Here is an 18,544-nt window from a genome sequence, read left to right as displayed (position 1 = left end):
AAATAAATAAATAAATAAATAAATAAATAAATAAATAAAACACTCTTAGTAACAATGGAAACTGCATCAACTTGATAATGTGTATCAAAATCCTACATAGCAAAGATCCTGGGTAATGTCCACTTGTCACTGCTCCTGAAAGCTGCACTGAAGGCATGAGCCAGTGCAACAGAATAGGACAAAGAGAAGGCTTGAGGATCACAAAGGATGTTATTCACAGACAGGATAATTGGCCACAAAATATTCAGGTAAATTATTTGTGAATTTATCAAGGCAGCTAGATAAATTTCATATACATCAGGAACAAAACATACATATTTGCTAAAAACTTCACTTAGGACAGCAAAGAAAAATATGAACTATTTAAAATGTAAGTAGTAGGGCCAGCCAGATATCTCAACAGACTAAAGCCCCTGCTTAGGCACAACATAGCAGCCAGGATTTGATCCCCAGTGTGCCATACAGGCCCTACCCCCAGGGCGCTCTGAGACAGCAACTGAGACTGGGCGTGGTGGCGCATGCCTGTAATCCCAGTGCTTGGGAGGCTGAGAAAAGGAGGATCGCTATGAGTCCAATCTACATGCGGAGAACCTGTAGACCCTGAACTAAATACATAAATAAGTGAAAAAAAAATACAAATAGCAAAAGATTAATAGAAATTTACAAGAATGATTGTAATACTTTCTGGAATACACTAAAGAAGAGCAAAGTAAATGAAGAGGCAAACCATGTTCATGAATAGGAAGGCTCAATACTATAATGTGAATTGCTGCAAAATTGATTCCTAAGTTCAGTACCGCTCCAATTAAAATATCAGCAGTGTAAAAAACCTTGAAAAGTATATTCTTAATTTATATCAAAGATAAAATTCCCCCCAAAAAATACTTAAAAACATGTTAACATGAAGAGCAAAGTAGACTCTGAGACTTGTTATAAAACCATAGCTAGTAAGTCACAAGGTATACCATAAGATATACAGAGGCAATATTATACAGGCAGCTAAGTGTTTCCCTGTGTTTTATTCTATGCAGGAGGCCCAACTCAACAATTTTTTAAGGTTTTTTTTTTCTTTATCTCAGTGTATTTATTTAACATGACTAAAGTGCAATTCAAGCCAATTTGTTATTAGAACATGAAAAGCCTACCCCAAAGACACTTCACTAAGCATTCTTGGGCCATAATACATGCAGTCATTCTTTACACTGCCATTTATTTGACACTGGTAGTTAATGATTTCATATAAAAAGGAAAACACTGCTATTTTCATCCTTGAAAGGTTATTCTTGAGATTGGAAAGAAGTTCTTGGAATCCTCACTCGTGGTAACTTCAGTACCACGAGTTTATCAACCTGTCAGAAAAGAGATGCTAAGTACTGAAAACTGAAATTGTAAAGAACTGCAAGCCCAAAGGATCCTTTTTGGCTAGTCCTTAGTATTCAGACCTCATGCAGGTGCAGAGGCGTGGGCCTGCAATCCCAGCACTCTGAGAGGCTGAGGCAGAAGCACTGTGAGCAAGCTTGCGCGATGTAGGGACTTAGCAAGACTTGATCTCAAAATAAAAAGGTAATTGCATGTGGCTCAGTTAAAAGCCCTGGTTTTAATCTCCAGTACCAGAGATATAATTTATATCACAATTATAGTAGGCACAGTTAGTATTTCTTGACTTCTCACTGTATCCCAGAAATTACAGTAAATCATTTACATATACTACCTCATTTATTCCTCCTATCTGCACAATGAAAACTCCTTTTGTAGGTGAGGAAACAGGCACAACTCAAGGTTGTGCATTAACAAGACTAAAGTTATACCTATCTGGTAACAAATCTGGTATTTCTAGCTACTACTCCACATTCTACACACACACACACACACACACACACACACACACGCATGTATGCATGCACACATACACACATAAAGGGGAAAAGAAAATACACTGTCTCATTAATGGATGTTATAATATTATGTTTATTTTAAAATCTTCTATTTACAGGGTTTTGCAATGCAGCTCGGACTCACAGTGATCCTCCTGTCTCAGCCTCCCCAGTGCTGGGATTACAGGCATGCACCATCACACCCAGTTTTGTGGCTGGCATGATACACTCAGGGTTCCAGGGCCAGCACGGCATGTGGTGCTGGGGATCAAAGGCGCTTGCCAGGCAGGTGCTTAGACCACCGAGCTATCTCCCAGCCCAATGAATGGAATAGACTGAAAACAACTAATTAAGTTCTAACTCTGATTATTTCTAAGTACTAAATTACTAGTGGTTTTTAAAATTAATTTTAAGAAATGAATGTTATCATATTTTCTATATTTTTCTATATGGTATTTTACTAAATATATACTACGAACTTTTGTAGCAAAAATAATCATACTGGAAAATTGTAAAAACACTTGTTAATGAACTTAACATCCTGAATACATTAAAACAGCTAAAAGAACTTGAACACATCCTCACATACCTATTCAAATAACATTCAGTAAACTCACTGACCACTTCAGGGAGGGCAGGCACTCCCGGAGGCACTTAAACAGACTTCATCTTAATATAGCGTTGCTGAAAAGCCTGCCACTTTCCCTATGAAAACTGGGGTTCCGAGAACTCCCAGAGGAAGCAGGAGTGCAGCCCAGGCTCCTCCCACCATACCTCAGGCACCTTCCCATGACAGCACTCGGTTCCGCATCTACAGTTTTGCTCTCTGCAGTTTCAGGTACCTGCTATTAACTGAGGTTTGACAATATCAGAAAGAAAGAAGTCAGAAAGCTCACAATGCTTTCACCCTAAGGAGCAAGATGAAGTCACACATCACCACTCTGCACCCCACACAGGAAGAGAGTCGTCCCTTTATCCAGCGCATCCACTGTCTATGCTGCTTGCACCTTCACCTCTTAGTACCCATCTCAGTGACCAGACGGACTTTCTTGGTGTCTCAGTGCTTGTATTCTTCTAACCTTCATCTTACTAACTACTCCAAAAAACAAGAGCAGTAACATTTTTGGTTTTATTATGAACCATTGTTATAACTGGACTAGTTTATTATTAAGTATTGTTAATCTCTTTATTGTTAATCAATTAAACTTTATTACAGGCTTGTATAGATCAGGCTAGCACTGTCCATGGCTTCAGGCATCCATTCAGGTCTTGGAACAATCCCCCAAAACCAGGGGAAGAGAATTGCTGCACATTCAGACAAGCTTTGATTGAAGATGACACGGTGTTTGGAAAGGATCAGCTAAACCTTCATCCTTTGCCTTCCCTACCATGCTCCTGGAGGAGCAAAGATGCTGTGTCATCCTTCTCTCCAGTGAACATAGGTCTGGGGGCCCTGCTTACTCTCCCTACTTCAATACAGAAGATGAGTGTTAGTCTGTCTCTGTGTCAGGCTCAGGACTGGGATCTAGATGGGTGGCTAGGAAAGGATTCCCTCAACACCTTGACCTCAGCACCTGATTTTGTAGGCTCTGGGCCCTGCCCACACCTTGCTGCCAAGCACCTTGTACTCCACCAGGTTTTCTACTGGACTGATCATCTCCATCGTATGGTCCAAGACCCACCACTTCCACACAGTCGTCTGCAAGACTAGACTGTTAGCAGCTTTCTAGCTGTTCTCCTTTGAGCATAGTGCATGGTGGGGCACCACAACAGGCTCAGCAATGGTGAATTCACTGATGATCTTGTTGCCTTTGTGCCTCGGTGAATTGTGGTGGCTACAAAGCCTCTCTTCTTCTGTAGATTTCCAATCCAGGTTCCTCAAAGCCAAAATTACCAATGTTCTACACTAGAAAAAAAATCAGCAAAGGCTAAGAAACTATAAAATCATAAAATCATATCCATATTCTGCCATCAACTACACCAGGGTTATAAAAAGAACTAAATGCACTTATGCAAAGGAAATACTTAAGAATGCAAAATTTCTTCTCAAATGCTCCCAATCAATAAGTACAGAAAGACATCAAAAGGATTCTACTACCTCAAAGTTTAGAAAAGTTAAATATAGAATGGCAGTTATGAAGCATTTTTATTTAACTTTAACTCAACAGAAAAGCAACCTTTTCTTTATTAGATTTTTTTATTATGGTATTATAAGTGTGGTGAGAAAAAAAATGACAAAAATATAGCAAACACATTGTTCTAGAATTCAAAGACCTATTGGCTTTGATTTTGCTTCATAGCACTTTGCAGTGCTTTATACAAGCTTGCTAGTTTTGACGCTAACAGAAAATGTGCACTTTATTTCCAGGGTTTCTGCAAACAACAAATGTGATTTGCCTAAAAAGAGATCCACAGAAGTCTCCAATCTACAATAGTGTCTTCCCCTTAAAAGCATGACTCGGTGTTTAGTGCCCACACAAGCAAGTATGATGAAGGATAGAACACAACAAAGTCTCCCCAGATTCATTTCAATCAGTGGCCTTCATCATGAGACAAGATAGAAGTCACTCGAAAACACTCCAGATATTCCTACAATGCAAAGAAAAGAAATTTTCAAAGAAACTCTAAGCAGATGTCATCCTGCCCCTGGGCTTTCAATTTGCAAACATACTAACATGCCTGTTTAATTTGCATCATTAGGACTGAAGTCTAAATAACATCAAATAATGTATATACACTATCTCAAACACTCCCAGATTATTCAGAGTGATGAACACCTATTTACTGATTAATTTGAAAAAGCACATGTAATTGAAGGAAAATAAAAATCAAGAAAATGGGCTCTTCATGAATTATATATGGGCTCTTCATCAGTTATATGGCTCTACCCTAAACACCTTGGCTAAAATTAAAAACCCTCTGCCTTCCTCCCATTCTTGAATTTTACCATAACCAACATGGCCCATAATCTTCAGACTTCTGGGTAAAGGCCCTGCCCAAAGTATTTAGGTGGCCTTGTAGTTGATTGTGTGGGTTCTTATATATGTGAAGTCAAAGAGTCTGGAGGCAGGACCAAATGTATTTAGAACTGTTGGTTCTGTTGAGGAGTGAAAACAGGCTGTGGCAGCAAGAAACAGCATCAGGTTGTCAACCACTGCTGTGAACCACCAGCCTTTGGACAAGTCACCTGACTCCTTCAAGCCTGGTCCCCTCACACTGAACTCTTTTCTACCTACTTCACTGCACATGACGAGACTGCAAAAGGAATATGAAAAGATATTACTGAAGTAAGTGAGGAAAAAAAATGCAAAACCCACCTATTCTCACTTAAGGAACCTGACCCAAAAACGTTGCAAATACTCAGCAAAGAACAGCAGCAAGCAGATAGCACCTATCGCCAGCTTCTTCCTCTGCCCAAGATTTCCATTAGTCATCTGGTATCTTAAATTGTGATATGAGGGCTTTCACTTAAAATTGATATTTATCAACAACAATAACCAATGCTTAGTGTTTATATCATCAAATAAAATGTTCTACAACATTCTTTTCATTGCTGAGAGATAAGGATCGTTTGTCCACAGAATACATGATGTACTTGTACTATGCCCTCATCCAGCCCCAACCAGAACACATGCTTGGCAACACAGTCCACTGGGAAGCAAAAGAAATATTTTACAACCAACAACTCACTTTTCTTGTTAGGACTAGTGAGCAGTTTTGTTTGAGGCTCAATACAAACCAGGTGCATATGCCTTAATCCCTGCACTCTGAAAACTGAAACAGAGGATCACAAGTTCCAGTCCAGGCTAGGAAATTTAGACCTTGTCTCAAAATAAAAAAGCCTGGGGAAGGGGACTATCAACAATCAATGAAGCAAAGGTCTTCTGAAATAAAGGAAATCTTGAAAAAACAGATAGATCTACAAACATTTGTAGAAAAAGCCAGTTGTTGCAGTTACTTGCTTAATGACAGTGCTGTGTCATACTACAGAACAGTGTTAAAGACAGAAACAAACAGCCTTAGACCATTTTTTAGTCCAAAAATGGTTGATACCTAGTCCAGAATCATATCCCAGTGGGCTACAAACTCTCCTAAAGAGAAAAAGGACACAAGACAGTCATAGTACCAATGTTCTTACAAAAGGAGATTCTCCTTCTAAACAATAACCACCCTCCACTTCATCTTCCCTTCCTGCATGCCAAAGTTCTTACCTTGAATGGTGATTACAGTATGAAATTGTTGTTTCTGATAAACTAGGTATGTTTTATAGCTTTTTGGTGAATACACTAGGAAAACTACTGGTGTTTCTGGTAAATTATGTGCATTATATAATGCTTTGTTATTATGAAAATGTTAGCTAAAAAGGGTACTTTGGGAAGTCAGAATGCATTATGGGTATTTCCATTATTTCTTGTAGGAAAAGTCTTTTTTTGTTATGTATTTGGTACAGGGTCTACTGGGTCTACAGGGTTTCACTATGTAGATTAGACTCATAATGATCCGCCTGTTTTCAGCTTCCCAAGCGCTGGGATTACAGACCACCACACTCAGTCTCAATCACCTTTTTCAGTGCACCCCGGGGGCAGGGCCAGCAACACATTGGGGAACAAACCCCGAGAAAGTCTTGACTGACAACCAACTTGAGTTATAACCACACCTCGGGAACAAATTGACTTCATAAGGGTCCACTGTATTTTTAAAATTGGCAAGAATGTAAATAATTTTCTAAAGATATACAAGTGGCAAACAAGCATATATAAGATGTTCAACATCTCTAATTATAAGAGAACTGCAAAGCAAAACCTCAGTGAGATATCGCCTCACAACAACTGGACTGGCCATTATCAAAAGGACGGAAAACCAAATGTGCTAGTGGTGTTATGGAGAAACCAAATGCTTGCACACAGCAGAAATATAAAGTGGTAGGGCTGACCAAATGGCTGGACTAAAGCACCTGCTTAGGCAGAGCACAGCAACCAGGGTTCAATCCTAGCATGCTGTGTCGGCCCCACCCTGCCCCCGGAGTGTGCTGAGATGCCGAACGAGACGGGGCATGGTGGCAAGCACCCGTAATCCCAGCACTTGGTAGACTGTAAAAAAGGAAGGAGCACTAAGCATTCGATCTACATCTACATAGTGAGACCTTGTAGACCCTGTAGACCCTGTACTAAATACACTTTAAAAAAAGAAATATAAAGTGGTATATACATTATGAAAAACAGTATGGCCATTCCTCCAAAACAGTAAACTTAAAACTGCCCTCTGATCCAGAAACCTTACTACTAAGTAGTCTAGTTTGTGCTGCTTTAAAGAAAGGAACCACAGATTGGGTAGGCTCTAAAGAACAGAAATCTATTTTCCATAATTCTGGAGGCTGAAGGTTCAAGACCAAGGTTTTGGTGAGGACCTCTTCCGGGATACAGACTGCCACCTTCCTGCCATGTCCCCACTTGGCAGAAAAGAATAATTCTAGCTTTCTGGTCTTTTCTTATAGGATTACTGATCCCACTGGCTCCATCTTCATTATCTAACTACATACCATCATACACCTCCATAGACCATCACATCAGGGACTGGACCTCAACATGTCAAATCAGAGAGAAAAATGGTAGGGAGCATTCTGTCCATAACATTCGTATAGATCCAAGAGAATTCAAAGCATGATCTCAAACATCCTTTCATGTGTCCACCACAGCATCCTTCACAATAGCCAAGGGAAGGAAATAACCCGTGGGCCCAGTGAAAGATTATAAAGCCTTAGTACATGCTATAACATAAATGAATTTGATATTGTAAGTCAAACATGTAAGATATATATATATAATATATTATATATATATATATATGATATATAGCCAGTCACAAATGGACAAATAATGTACAATGCCAATTCATATGATGCATCTAAAGTAATCAAATTGTAGGAGCAAAAAGAAGAGGGGTATCTGTCAGAGGCTGGCAAATGGAGGAGGAAGAGAAACAGTGTTTTATGGGTACAGAGTCTCAGTTTTGCAAGATTAAGAAGTTTTAAAAATTTTTTGCTCAACAGTGTGAATGTTTTCTCATAGTAAAAAAGAAAAGAACACAAAAAACACTATTAAAAAAAGTCAAGGTAGTCAATATTGAATCTACAAAATAATGCCATAACAGTAGCCTCCTTCAGCATATCTCAGAATCCATTGCTAACATTGGGGCCAGGGAGATGGCTCAATGGAATAAGTGCTTCCCTGGCAAGCGCAAGAGCCTGAGTTCAATCCCCGGTTCCACAAAAAAAAAAAAAAAAATAATAATAATAATAATAATAACTGCTAACATTTAGGGAACACAGATGCCAAGCTCTAAGCTAAAAGTTTTATGCATATTGTCTCATTTAATAATCCTAATAGTTACATCAGGAACAATTATCCTTATTTTATAGAAAATATTCAGGCTCAGAGGGGTCATATCCCTCATGATTCCAAGTCCATCCTGCTCTATGTTGAGTTACCTATTATAATATCTAATACCTTCTTTGACTGACCACCTACCTAGACAAGATAATAAAATCCACAACATATACCATCTCTTCCTAATTGAACAAAAATAAGTGGCCAAATAAAGCAATGATAAACAACCTCACAGAGCCATACAATGCAAAATTCCTATGTTCATTTCACACTGTCCCCCGCCCCTACCCAAGAGGGTCCCTCGCTGTTCTTTCTTTTTGGCCCCTAAGTCTAAATAAATTCCATAAAACAACCTTCTGTGAAAGATATTTACAACAGATATATCCTCACTCTCTGCCCTTCCTTAGAAAAATCACACCTAGTGTAAATTATCACCATGCACAAGTGACAGTCATCAGGAGGTCAGAGCTATCTCAGGTTTCTTCTCCGAAAACAACAAAACTTTCTGGCTGTTCAATATCTAAAGATCATGAAACATCACTAATACTGCCAGCTGAACCACGCTGTTTTCATATCTGGACAAAGGCAAAAATAAGTTAAAGTATGAAAAGAAAGGACTACTTAGAAGTGTGCACAATGTGACCAACACAAATGGCAGTGAGGCTTAAGATGATAGACCGGGAAGTAGTGTAGACTTCGTGGACACGAGAAAGGGATCTGGGGAAGGGGCACTGGGGAGGGTGCAAAGGGAAACACAAATGATCAAGCTATAATACATATGTGTACTAATTCCCCAGGATCAATGGAACCGTTATGGATCACAAAAATATAGCAAGGAAAGCTTTTTAAATAAAATTTGTAAACAAAACTTCAAAAAAGACAGTAACAAATAAAAGGCAAGCTTTTACTATAAAATCAAATACACCTGCTTGTTGTTAAGAGAACAGCTCCAGAATTGTAAAGTCTGTGTAACATTCTTGTGACAGTCTTCCTTTTTTTATTTGCTTTCCTTTCGCTGTTGTTGTTGTTGTTTTGTAGTACTAGGTATTGAACCCAAGGCCTTCTCACTGAGCTACATCCAACCTTTTATTTGTGTGTGTGTGTGTGTGTGTGTGTGTGTGTGTGTGTGTGTGTGTGACAATGTCTTCCGAAGTTATCCAGGCTAGGTTCAAACTTGAAGCACTCCTGCCTCAGCTTCCCACAGTGCTGGGACTACAGACATGTACCAACATGTTTCACTCCATGGGACATTCTTAACACTACATGTGTATTACAACTCCAGTCTTAATACTGGATGTAGGGGTGCCGAGCAGCTCACTGCCCCACCCTGGGACCTGGGCAGGAGTCAGGCTGCAGCCACTTCTGCTTCTGGCTCTGCAAACAGGCAGCAAGCTGAGCCCTCTTCACCTCAAACCATGTCGTCTCTTCCTCAGTGCCGCAGTGGAAGGCTGAGCAACCAGCAGAGCAGGGCTCTCCAGGGGCCTCTCCACGCAGTCTGCAGTCTCTGCAGCCTATTAGCTCTGCAGCCGCTTGACACAAATACGTCCAGACGCCAAGAACTTACTGCAGGCCTCAGCTACAATCACAGCCACAGGGAAAAGCGAGTAATTATTTTTTAAAGGCTTTTCTATCTGTTTTCAACAGTAAATCAAGATGATGGGATTTCTGGGGACGTGTGGGAAGGACAGCCTGTACTCTTCCTCACAGGGATGGGGCCAGTTATGCAACTGAATCTTCTTCAGTTTCTGTTGTTCCCTTAGAAATAATGTCCAGGATTATCATCCAGAAAAATGTCTTCTCATCTTCATAATCAAAAATCAAAGTTGAAAAAACACAACTGCAGATGAAAGCAATTGCCCCCAAACCACTGAAACTTTAAAAGTTAAAAAAAAAAAAAAAAATCCAGCCATGTCAACTGAGTACATGTGTTTCCTCCATCCAGCTAACGTAAGCCAGAGGCCACCGTGGCCTCTCCACTCTCATACCAACAACCTCATGTGCTTGCGTTTTACATGTTGGCTATATATTGTGTTATAAAAGAGGCAAACATAACCACCATACTTGTATGAAAAAGTGTTCCAGATACACTGTTTCCCCGAAAGAATAGGCTCTGTTACATCTATGATGGAGCAAAACAAAGAAAGTTGGAAAAAATACTTTCCTAATTCACAACTATAAATGGCTGCAAGTGAAGAGCCCATCACATGAATCGAGATGTGGCATCTACCAGCGAGAGGGCTCCAGATCTCAGGGAGGCGGTGAGCTCCCAGGCTGTAGACTGCTGGTGGGGCGCCCACAGCAAGCATGCTGCCGCAGGCACACAGAGTCCGCTGTCCGCACAGAAGCATTGGAAAGCAAAAGTTCAGTATTCGGGTGTAATTGCAGTGTTGCCACTTAGTGACAAGCAAGTGGGCTGGGGAGGCAATTTGTGCACACGTTCTCTAAAAGTGTGCCATTACTCCGATTTCCAAGGACATAGTTTCAGTACCCCTGAAACTAAACAATTCGAGGGCTTTTGTCCAGAACAAAGAACTGTATCAGTAAAATTCTAGCAACAAAACACTGCTACCTTGCATTAGCAAGATAAAGGGCAGTGGTTATGAGAAGGCACTTGGCAGTCTAACCACAATGGACACACAAAAGCACCAAGAGGAGCCAAACCACGTTGTGCGCTTCTTGTTTGTTTGCCTTGGGTTCACCTACTGCTCCAGAAATGTAATGCTCCCAGATGATGCAAGCCCTAGAAATGGCCTGGAAACTTTTGGAGCGAGAGTCAGGACCACGCACTGTAGTCAAAGCATGCACAAGCACACACCATCACTTCCTGTCCAAGGAGATCCACAGTTTTATGGCGAGGACCCTCGGTTTCTAACCAGCAGGTTGCTATGTAATTAACAATAGCAGCAATGAGAGAGTCTGACCCTCATCTTTTCAAAATTTTTTGTGCATTTTAATGAGAAAAAAATAGCAATGAAAGTTTCAAACCAGATTAGTAGGACAGTTACAATAATACATTACATATGGTTGTCTTCGTAGTAGTTATCCAGAAGACAAGATGCAGACACGATATCTTGTCTAAACAATATTAGTACAAACCTTTCTTCTCATTGAACTACTAGAAGGCAGCTGTATATCTGTTCTAACCCATACATATATTTTTTTCACTACAACATGAAAGTTATTTATATCCCCCTTTTTTGTTTTGTTTTGTCAGAGGTGGGTGTTCTATTGTTGTTAGAAAAGCTGTATCTGAAGAAGCCTTTAAAGGACCTTTTCATACTTGATGCCAGTTCAAATATTGTAGGTACTTAATTCAGCAAAATAACTCAATACAGTCCAATAGCCCATAATAGACCCCCGTCTTTTAAAGCTAAAGAGTAACAACCAGAAGGCCACAGGGGAGGTGCTGAAAGTCAGGAATCCATTAGATCAAGAAATATGCAGAGGAAAGATGAGCTCTTGTTTAGATACGTGGAGCACAAAGCCTACCTAAAATCAATTTTGCAAAACACACCAAGATCTCAACAAATAACGCTGTTGTATTAACTACATGGTGATACTCAAGATGTCTGCGTATAAAGACCTCTTCAGTGAGGACAAGATCTTCCACTAAAGCAGAGACCAATATCACTTCAGTCAGACCACAGGAGGTTCTATAAACATACTAATAAAAAAATAAATCCCTAGCACCTTGAGAGGCTGAGGCGGGAAGATGGCATGCTCAGCCCCAGACTAACAACTTAGTGAGACTGTCACAAAATAAAAAGTTCTGTAGCTCAGTGTGAAGGTCCTGAGTTCAACCCCCAGTACTGCAAAAAAAACTATTTATTATACTAAAAAATATAAGCAATATCATATGATAAACATTAATATACAAACATGAAGCTACAGACCACCTGCATCATTTATCAATTCACCACCATCCCCCAAATGGCATTTGAGTAACACTAAAGTCCCTTGTTATCTAATTTTTGAATAAAAACTGAGAGTGGTGGCGCATGCCTATAATCACGGTGCTGGGGAGGCTGCAACAGGAAGATCACTACAAGTCCGAGCTGTGCAGTGAGATCCTGTACCAAATACATATTTTTTTTTTTTTTTTTTTTTTTTTTTTTGCTTAAAAATAATTTATTTGATTCTGGTGAGAGGGAAGGCCAAGTGGTGAGGCTGCAGTGCCGTATGTGTGCCTCTGGCCATCCCACAACCACAGAGTACGGCATTAGGCCACAGGGGCAGGGTGCCCCAGCAGGAACCTGGTGGTAGTTCTATTCCTTCTCTAAGGTTCTCCTCAAGGTTAGAAATTCCATCGTGTGAGACTTAAAGCTGTTCAAGTACCCTCACGGGAAGACTTTGGGCAGAGACTACAGTGCTTTCTTCCTCCCAGCTTGGGGCCCCAGGGGGCCTGTGGCACCCAGACAGCTGCCCCTAGGGCCCCCACATCCCAGGGCGGCGCTGGAGGAAGGGCAAGCCAGGCCAAGCATGAGGCAGAAAGTCTTTATTGGGCTCAGACCAGAAGTCCGTGGGTCTTGAGGACCTCTGTGAACTTGCTGATTTTCTTCTCCACATTCTTCTCAGCCTGTTTCCGTAGCCTCATGATCTGCTTCTTCTTCCTGTAATGGATCTTGGCCTTCTCCTTCCTCTTCTCCTCTAGGGTGGCTGTCACTGCCTGGTACTTCCAGCCAACCTCATGAGCCAGGCGGCCCAGGTAGGCAAATTTCCTCGTTGGCTTCAGGTGCACAACCTTGAGGGCAGCAGGAACCACCATCCGCTTTTTCTTGTCATAGGGTGGCGGGATCCCATCAAACACCTTGAGGCGGTCCAGGGCAGCCTGGCCTCGCTTGGTCTTGTGGGGCAGCATCCCTCGCACAGTACGCCAGAAGATGCGGCTGGGGGCCCGGAAATGGTAGGGGCCGCGGGATGGGTTGGTGTTCATCCGCTTGCGGAGGAAGGCCAAGTACTTCAACTTATTTCTGTAGAAATTGCCAGAAATGTTGATACCCTCGCAGCGCACAACCACCACCTTGCGGCCTAGCAGTACCTGCTTGACCACAATGGCCGCCAGGCGGCCCAGGAGATGGCCTCGGCCATCCAGCACCAAGACCTGCCCCTCCGCCATCTTCGGCAGACGCCCGGGAAAGCCCAAATACATAAATTTTAAAAACTCATAATTTTTGAATACAAGCAGAGAGTGTCTTATTTTTATCAAACTATTTATCCCACCAAGAACCTTATAAGTTATACAACTATGCCCTTATTTAATAGAAAAAAATATTAAGATTCGGAAAAAAATTCTTGTCTACAGTAAGATCTAATGAAGGTTATTTGTTGCTACTGGAGAGTAGTTTTCCTATAGAAACGTATTCCACAATTTGAAAAAAATTTAAATTTGTATCATGATGATTGGACACTGCAGAGTCAGCATCTACCTAGTGCACAATGGGGAGAGGACAAAGCGCCCTGACCACGCATCAGCTGGCTCCTCTATTCTGCCACCTCCGCTGCTTCTGTGCACTGGTGTCCCTCTTCACAGCAACCTGAGTCTTACCTGAGATGTAGGCTTTGCCCAGGGAGGCAGGGCACCTGCTGGAGATACCACTTGCTAAGGAGTTGGCAGACCAGTTCCCTACCCTAACACTGAATCTCCTCTCAGTATTCTCCACCCAAGGTCTGCAGCTTGACAGGAGCACAGATTCCCCCCAGAGGTGGCGGTGGAAGAGAAACCTTCTTAGAGCAATATAAGACAGTCCACTTCACCAGAAGATCTTCCAGAATTTGGAATCTCCTTCCCTAATTAGCTGAGGTTTTAGATTTCTAAATATTAGTCAGTTTTCCCAGTGCCAGACATAATACCCTACACCAACAACTTAAAGGAGAGGTTTACCTTGGCTCATGTTTTTAGGGGATTCACTCCATGGCTAACTGGCTCTGAGGCAGAAACTCATGATGCAAGAGTGTACATGACCAAAGCTGTTTAGCTCATAGTGGCCAAAAAGTAGAGCAGACAAAAGGTGCCAGAGAGGAAGGCGTGAGGGGCCTGAAAATATAGTACTCAAGGTCACTCCTCCATGATCCTTCCAGACACACCTGGAAATATGTTCCACCAATCCCCTTGCCAGCTTTCCAATCCAGTCATGTTGACATGACCACGCTTAACCATTTAACCACCACACTAACTCAACCAGAAATAGAAAGATACATAATATTGGGTCAGTGTGCAGGATAGTCACTGAAAGGTCGCCTAGTTATCTTTATTTCTTAATTAATCTAAATCTTAACATTTTACTTTCTCAAAGTTTCATCTCTAGGTACCTCTCCTACCTTCCCTACCTGTAAAACCTTTCTCCTACCTAGAATATGTCATATTAACATTTAAATACATGTGTCTTCCTTAGGTCCTCAGAAGCCTCATGTCCACATCTTTCATAAACTGCTAGTAAAAGGTCATCAGAGGCATCTTAACTAGAAAAATCAAAAGAATCACTTATTTGTAGTTCTTAAACCCCACAGTGACCTCTTGTGATCTTGCTTTATACACTCAGTGTGCACCTGCCCCTGAATTCCTCCTCTCTGGTTCAGCCATACTACTCTAATTTATCTTCCCCAGATACTTTCTACAGACCTTCTCCAATCCCTTAATGAATGGCTTGTCCTAGAATTCCATGGAAAATTAGCAAATTAATGCAACATAAAGTGGTTTGGGTAGAATATTTTGAAAAAGAGAAAAATTGGGGAGTGATTTGTACTGACAGCCCAGTTACAGCCAACTTGCTGCAAGGCAGTTAATCCAAAGATCTTGGTCAGAATCGAGCTAGTATGGAGGTGATTTCTTATTGCCAATATTAGTGTAGCTGGGCTGCCCCTAGAATGTTATCCTGTAATCTGGTTGCTATACTGTTTGGCTGTTTCCCAAAATAAGTAGAATATTCTAAAAGGTAAAAATGAAGAAAAACATAAATTCCATCCCATTGATTCCTATGCAGAACCCTGGTTAGAATCTCACTGGATTTAGAATCAAGTTGAGACTCCTCATGCTGGTCTGCAAAGTTTACATGTTTAGCCCCCAGTTAAGCTTCCTGTGCCTGCTTTCTGGGTCCCACAAATATACCCAGCTGGATCCAATCTCCCAAAAGGGAAAAACTAGATACATAAAACCAGCTCATGCTCACACAATGGAAGAACAGATTGTTGGGAAAGTGAATAATGTATAGCCACAGTCTACAGTGGGCTTACCCTAGAAACATCAACTCACCAAATATCATGTGCATTATCATTTTTTGATGTTTAAAAGCAAGCAGATCTACAAATATCTTAAGAACAAATTTGTGAGATGTGTGGTAAAAATGAAGATAAGAGAATGAGAAACTATAAGCACGATCTCGGCAATTTCCAGGAGGGGAGAGAAGCAGGGAATGGGATCAGGAAGCCCTGGGAAGCTTCATTTGATAGGAAAACCACATAGCACACACACGTACATAACATGTAGTCTTTGTTATGTATCCAATGTTCCATAATTTTTCAAGAAATGTAAAACCAAGTGCTCTGTGCCACACCATGACTGCCTGCAACCAAACTGCAATCTAATCCAATTTAATGCATGCACACTCTGGCCATGGTAAACCATTGCTTTTTGGTAGCAAGATTCTGACTCTGTGCCTTCTAGATTTAGTCACTGCATAAAAATCCAGCTGCTATAGAATTTATACATTTGAATAAAATTATGTCACCATTAGTGTTTTTCTTTTGACTGTATCAAAATTATCACATCCCTTGGCACCCAAAACCTATACTACGCTTTTGTTAGATGTGGCAATGCGTTTGGCACCAAGGGTTCAATGTGATGTCCAGAGGGCACCAGAGCTGGTGTGTAGTTGGAGTGATGCCCTTTGCACGGCTTTAGTTCTAGTTGAAGCACAGCAGAGCCAACAGTACGTGCAAGTGTTCCAGCTGTCCCTAGTTTACCTCAGTATCAGGAAGTCTCATCTCACCCCGGGGCAGTCCGGATGTCTCTGGAGCAACAGTGCAGATTGGCCTTAGGTGCTGCGGAATGTCCCACGAGCTCCCAGCCTGCACTCAGGGAATCATCACTTACTACAGCTCAACCTTGAGAGAAGGACTCAGCCTGCCTGTGTTATAAAACAGGCACCATCAGTAGCACTTCTCTCAAGCTTCCAAAGGATTAGAGAAGACATAAAAGTACCTTGAACACTGGCTTGATCTGTGCGGTGAGAGTTAGCAAGTATTACTATTATTTATTCATATATCATAATTATCTGATTTTAATTATATAATTAAGTGCATTTCATTAACATGAGTATGTCCCTTACATTTATATTTAATGACACATTAGCTAATATAAATACAAGTATGTGATTGTAATATAATTCATTTTCACATATCCATACTTTCATTGTCATCATTATTATGATGATTATTTGAACTGATCAAGAAGACAAGGCAAAAAAAATAGAAGAGTTACAATGAAGGATCAAAAATGAGAAAGTCTCAGAGGGACATAAAGCCAAGTTGTGTGTCAGTCATAAAGGGGCCAAAGGATCTGCAGCTAGAGAACAACCAAGAAAGAGATCAGGGTCCAAAAAATAGAAAAGATGTTGAAAAGCAGCCACACAGAGCAGCCAGAGTCCACAGCTGAAAAGACAGGAGGACACAAGAGCTAAGAATTTGGGGTAGAAACCCTCTACCACCATCCCTCACCTGAGCCCCGCTCACCATGCCCTCCTTCCAGGCAGCCCTCAAGAGCCTGGCTTTCATGGGGAGCAAAGCACAATGCTCCCCACCAGATGATGCCCCAGGCTCAAGCTTCTGTACAGTCTTCCCTGCGAGGATCCTGAGCTGCCCCAACATTGGCCAGTGCCTCTCAATAGATGACAAGGGTGTGGCTCAATAAGCTGGGCTTCCCACCAACACTGTTCAGGAGTTAAAGCCATAGCACTCCTGTGTCACAGACCCAAAACTTAGTCAGAAAGTGAGAACCACACTAACACCTTGCTCTGACCTCCAGGCTTACCAAGAACCTGAGGAACCCCTGTGCTTTTACTTGGTCAAACAAGCAAACTCAGCAAAGAGCTTGCAGAGTCCGTGGGTATTGCCAGCTACAGCCAAGGATGCTCAGGCTCGGCCTGGCAAACACTCAGGCCTCAGCAGCTCAACAGTTGTCTACGTGCAGCAGTGCTACCCTATTCTGGACTGCATAGGCCTTTATGGCCAGTATCATTGGCAACCAGGTTTGCAGGGGCAGCCAGTGTGGGTGGGAAGAATGTGTGTTCTGCACAAAAACAGACAAGGCATGTGACCAAGATCAGGTGACAGATTTAGGAAGGAAGACTTCCACCCCAGACACACTGGGGAGTGCACTGAGATACTGCACAGAGACAGGCTGACATTCACAGCTACCAATTCTTTTATTCCATTTTCTCCCCGCTCCCCCTTCTGGAAGACTATCTCAAAGATTTCTGAAAGTATTCCTAGTTCCCTCAACACAAAAAATTTCCTGGGGGAATCACAAGTAAAATCTAATTCAACCTTCTGAACTTCTTGCAAAATCTTCAGGCTTGCTTGTAAAAAATATAATGAAAAAGAATGAGCTCAACACAATGTAATGCCTTATCCGCAAATAGTTTTAATGAATTTTTGTCTAATGAGCTCTGAGAAGGTCTCTTATTATTTGAACTATTGCTAAAGATGAATAGAAACAACATACACAGAAGCTCCAATCTCCTTTCTTTGCTTGGGCACTATTCACAGGGAAGAGATAAAGTTTACTACTCAGAACACTCTTAATGTATAGGGATTGCCCTGAAGGCCTTGTCTTAGCTACTTTTCTCTCTATTGTTGGGACAAAAATACCTGACTCCCAGAATTAAGGAAGGAAAGGTTTATTTAGCTCACAGTTTGTGGAGGTCTCAGTCCATACTCTGCTGGCTCTAAGGCAGAGTGGTACAAGGCAGAGGGCAGCAGTTCATGGCTGGGAAAAATAGCCAAAAAATAAGAGGAAGAAGGGCGGAGCACCGAGAGCAAGCTCTTTCCCTCCCTTATGCTGTGTGCAAGCTGCCCACCCCAGGGTGGATGTAGCACTCATGCCCATAATCCCAGCCCTGGACCATGAATCTATCACAAGCCTGCCCCATGACTGCATTAGGCTCTGGGGTGCATTTAGACACAGAATACGATAGGTCTCACACTTGGATACTTATTAAAATGCAGGCCAGATGTCCTTGGCCCAAAATCAGTAGGCCAGAAAAACATATGATTGGGGCCATGGATATA

The 18,544-nt window shown here is 41.6% G+C and overlaps 1 protein-coding gene and 1 pseudogene across 7 annotated transcripts in view; both read right to left on the bottom strand.

Moving 5' to 3' along the window:
• Nucleotides 1-18,544, bottom strand: part of Ryr2 (ryanodine receptor 2) — a 681,083-nt gene that overhangs the window by 541,996 nt on the left and 120,543 nt on the right. The gene's annotated exons all lie outside the window — the stretch shown is intronic.
• The window catches only part of LOC101581584, a 13,140-nt pseudogene continuing 7,342 nt past the window's right edge, over nucleotides 12,747-18,544 (bottom strand). The window contains exon 2 of the transcript XR_001117285.2: nucleotides 12,747-13,376. The product of XR_001117285.2 is annotated as a 60S ribosomal protein L13a pseudogene (transcript). The remainder of the gene's footprint in view (nucleotides 13,377-18,544) is intronic.

Source organism: Octodon degus, unplaced genomic scaffold, assembly GCF_000260255.1.
Source record: "Octodon degus isolate 3935 unplaced genomic scaffold, OctDeg1.0 scaffold00127, whole genome shotgun sequence".
NCBI classification, from domain to species: Eukaryota; Metazoa; Chordata; class Mammalia; order Rodentia; family Octodontidae; genus Octodon; species Octodon degus.
Note: the sequence above shows the minus strand (reverse complement) of the source record. Positions and strands in the feature narration are given on the sequence as shown.